Genomic DNA, 4,831 nt, shown 5'->3' with positions numbered 1-4,831 from the left:
ACTTTATTTTGTAGACTTGACTTAAGAACAAGGTAATATTTTACATAATTAGAAAACAAAGTTAAATTCAAAAAGCAATCACTAAAAATGCAAAGCAAAACGAAAAATCAAGGTGGTATAACCACTCAAAAAACAAAATCAAAAACAAAAACCTCCAAATAAACCTTAAATTGTTTTCAATGATCACATCGTTGGTGATAGTGTTGACATTACTACTCTTAGGCACTTTTGGTGCTATCTGGAGTGAGGACTTTCAGGATGGAAGAAAGGAAATAGAGATGATAAGATCAAAGAGGTTAAAAAAAAATCCTTTCATCCTGAATTTCAGTATAAATTTATGATGTATTTTCCCTTATTAAAAGAAAATCATTTTTTCATTGAAAAAGACCAAAACTCATTGCAGCAATTTAAGGTTTGCTTTGAGCTAAAACTATAAAATTCTTATGAAAAAACATAAAGGTAAAGCTTCACAATGTTGAATTTGGTAACAGATTTTTAGATATGACAACAAAAGCAATAGCAACAGAAAAAAAATTAGATAATTTGGGCATCATCAAAATAAAAAATCTGTGGGCATTGAAAATGTGAAAAGATAACCTGCAGAAAAGGAGAAAATATTTGCAAGTCATCTAACTGAAAAAGATATATTATCTGGAATATATTATCCAGAATATGATATCCAGATATATTATTCTGAATATACTGTAGAGAACATATTTCATACACACACACACACACACACACACACACACACACATATATATATGAAAAGAACTCTTAAAATTCAACAATAAAAAAACAAAAGCAATTAAAAAGTGGGCAAAGGACTTGAATGGACATTCTCCAAAGAAGGTATACAAATGGCCAAAAAGCATATGAAAAGATGCCCAACATCATTATTCATTGGGAAAATGCCATCAAAACCAGATTATAGTTACAAAATGCCACTTTCCACTGAAGGAATCCAGAGGTCCAGAGAACAAACAGAATGAGCCTAGAACTTGTAATACCAGAAATCAAAACTATCAAAAACCATGACAGCTATGTCTAAAACACCCAGGAGCCAACTTACAGAGACTCCACTGGCCATTTGAGTATCAATATCTCTGACTTTAAAAAAAAGTGTATCAACCAATTACAGTGTGTTAAACTAAGAGAGATACTAATTCAAACATACTGTTAAAAATCACTTATAAGACAATAAAGGAATTTGAATACTGGATGATATTTAAAGAAATAAAAAATTTTTGTTACTTTTTTGGGTGTGATGATGGTTTGGTGGATTTGGAAATGGATACTGAAATACTTATGGATAAAAAGCAGAATGTCTGGGGACTGCTTCAAAATAATCCATGAACCAAGTGGGGTGGGAGACTGGATTAAAGAGACAGTAATAAATGGTTAATAGTTGAAGCAGGGTGACAAATACATAGGGGTCCATTCCTTTTATCATTTATATATATTAAAATTTTTTCATAATAAAATTTTCTTAAGTGTTAAGGCTTGGCTTATTATTTATTTATATATTACATAGATTGAATTTACTCCACAACATTCAGGGCAAGAAATGGCACATTATTATTATTTAAAAATCAGATCCAATCCTCTCCATACCACCACTGGCTAAAAGTCGAGAAGTTTCAAGTGTTTTCTCTGTAGACTTGTGCCAGAATTGTCGGAGCTTTTGTGTCATCTGAAAACAGGAGATAAGTCTCAAGTCTGCCCATGGAGCCATGGGGTGGCCAACCTGCGGAGCCTGTCTGTCACTTGGGGATCTCTGGCTCTGCCTTCTGTGACCTCGGCTTTTCATGTTTATTTCCCATGACATGTCACCTCTTTGTAGGTCGTGTCACCTGGTGGGAGTCACCTGGTGAGAGCCAAACGAGTCTCCACTTAGAATCCCCTTCAAAACCCTTCCCTTCCCCAGCTTCACCTCTCACCTTGGCTGCCTCCTGTATTATTCTGCTCGGGCTGCCATATGCAAAGGCCACAGACTGAGTGACTTCAATAACAGAAACTGATTTTCTCATAGTTCTGGAGGCTAGAAGTCCACAATCAAGGTATTGACAGATTGGGTCATTCCTGAGACCTCTCCCCTCAGCTTGCAGATGGCCACCTTCTCCTAGTGTCCTCACACGGCCTTTCCTCTCTCTATGGGCACTCTTGGTGTCTCTTCCTCTTATAAGGACACCAGCCCTATTGGATTAGGGCCTCACGCTCCTCTAAAAAGGTCATATCTCCAAATATAGTCACACTTGGGCTTAGGAGTTCAACATATGAATTTGAAGGGACACAGTTCAGTCCCTAATGAACCCCTCTTATCCCCTGCCCCAAACTTCCCCAGGAGGCCTGGGCTCTTACACAGAAGTCGTGGCGGGAGATTTGTCTTCCTGCTGCCCAGCCGGGCTGCCTTGCCATGAGAACAATACAAACCTTTCTAGTATCTCCCACAACTGCAAGAGCAAAGCATATATCCCATCAATAGATGTCCATCTACAAAATAAACCACAGGGATGACAATGGACTCAGGTGTCAGCCTCCGATTCCTTCTCATGAAGGAACTTTCTAATGAGGCTTAAGAAGTATGGGCAAGTGACAGCCTCTGGGAGTTCTCTGCGCTTCTATCTGATCTTGGAATTTGGCTCAAATTCCTGTGCTAACCTTATATATTCTTCAATGACCTTAATTTTCATATTTTGACCAACAATTTCTATAGAGCGGTGGCGCCCAAACCAGCAGCATCAGCATCACCTGAACTTTTGTGAGAAAAGCAAGTTCTCTGGCCCCACACAGACCTCGCATCAGAAGCTTGAGGGACCAAGCCTAGCACTCTGGATGACCCAATGTAAGCTCAAGGTTTGGAGCTGCTACTTGGGATGACCTACGTGTCCACACGTGGAAGGGTTCCTCTCACTCTCTCCCGAGCCCGTGCTATACTGTCCTGTGCCTCAGGGTCCTCCATGCATGGAGGGGAGTCTGCCATGTCTTATTAATTCCTTATAACAAACTTGCTTTGGGAATCTGAGCTACAATTAGACCCTCTTCCTTCACGCTTCACAATAATCTCAGCATGTAACACAGGTGCTTATTCAAATTATGGTGCTTGATAAATATGTATTGAATGAGTAAACCATGCAGTGCATAAAACTATAAAACACTTGTTTTGATGCAGATGCTTCACATTCAGTTTTATGTAGGTAAAAATTCTGCTCTCCAATGGCTGAACTTGATTATCTGTTGTTGGTGAACATCATCTAAGTTTGGTCCTATGTGATAAGGCCTTACTTCTGGCAGGTTCCAGGATGAGCACTCTCTCATGTGACATCCAATTCACACCATGATGGCTTCAACACAAACAAACAAACATGGTAGAATTACCTGCATCTACTTCTTTAGAAGGGTCTCCAAGCATGAAGTGCATAAAATTAAAAAGGAGATTATGACTTGGACTCTTAGAAGACACTTAGGTGTCCTGGATTTCTGTGACAGCGCAGAGAAATTCAAGAGGAGAAACTCAAAATCTTGCCCGTGACGAGGTCATGTGTGAATATGTCATTGAGTGCACCACGTTAGAGAGCCACCATCACGTGTCCCAGTTTCTACCGCACGGGCCCATTCTTTTACAGATCACATAGTGGCAGGACCCACACCTGGACATAAAGGTAGGATGGGTTTTCCCTGCAACTGTGAGAAACCCAGCAGGATGAGGCCTGCTCCTAACCAGCATGCTGCCCAGTCCCAACAGGGTATCTGTCTGAAATGCCGACCTCCCTCAGGAAAAGCAGCCATCCAGCTGTACTTATGACCTCTTGGGGGCATGAGAAAAATCTCAGCAACCTCCCTCTTCCTGGAGACCTCGAGGAAACAAAGGAAACCCCCAGACAGGGAGATGTGTGACATTACAGCCCCATCCGTCTCCCTGGGCAGAACAAGGCTGTACGCATCAGGCAGCGCCAGACTGGCCCCTCGATTATTTGCGAGTTATGTGGCATGCTGATCTTTGACTCTCTCACATTTGTTTTAATAAAACCAGGGAAGGAAGAGGTTGTAAATGAAAAAAAAAAAAAAAATCCCTTTTCTAGAATCTAGATTTCTTAATGAAAACGTGAATGAATGAAATAGATCAGATTCTCACCTCCCCACCTCCTTCACCACTTTAGGTAAATTCTAGTGGAAATTTGTCTTAAAAAAAATAGTTTTAAAAATTAAAAAAAAAATCATAACGACATGCATTGAAGAGAAAATGTAGAAAAAAACAGAATTTGGAGATTAACAGACCACATCCTAATCCTCGCTGCTCCATTCATACCCTCTAGGATGACCCACGGCAGGTTATTAAAATTTTATTTTTATTATTATTTATGCCTACAGCACCTGGCCTTCCTAGGTGGTCTCCCATCCAAGTACTAACCAGGACCGATCCTGCTTAGCTTCTGAGATCAGACATCGGGCTTGTTCAGGGTGGCATGGCTGTAGATCATCGACTGTGGCTCCACTGGGGCATGAACCCAGAACCTTCTGCATGTACAAAGCAGATGTGCTAACTGCTACACTATGGAACCACATCCAGGTTACTAAAATTTTAGAAGCTTCAGTATCTTCAGTAAAATGTAGCAGCAATATTTACTGCAGAAGATTCCAGAGGAGATGCACTGTGATAAGGTATGTGAAGCCTGTAGCACTGCACTGTCCAAAGTGATAGCCACAAGTCATGTGTGGCTATCGAGAACTTAAAACGTGGCTCATCAGAATGCAGATGTACTGTGTGAAATACACACCAGATTTCACAGTCTTAGAAGGAAAAAAAATGTAAACCATCCTATTAAAGTAC

The 4,831-nt window shown here is 40.3% G+C and overlaps 1 pseudogene; it reads right to left on the bottom strand.

Annotated features, from left to right (window-relative positions):
• Nucleotides 1-4,362: 4,362 nt before the first annotated feature.
• On the bottom strand, nucleotides 4,363-4,478 carry LOC111745684 (annotated as a pseudogene).
• Nucleotides 4,479-4,831: the final 353 nt, after the last annotated feature.

Source organism: Pteropus vampyrus, unplaced genomic scaffold, assembly GCF_000151845.1.
Source record: "Pteropus vampyrus isolate Shadow unplaced genomic scaffold, Pvam_2.0 Scaffold160, whole genome shotgun sequence".
Classification (NCBI taxonomy): domain Eukaryota; kingdom Metazoa; phylum Chordata; class Mammalia; order Chiroptera; family Pteropodidae; genus Pteropus; species Pteropus vampyrus.
Note: the sequence above shows the minus strand (reverse complement) of the source record. Positions and strands in the feature narration are given on the sequence as shown.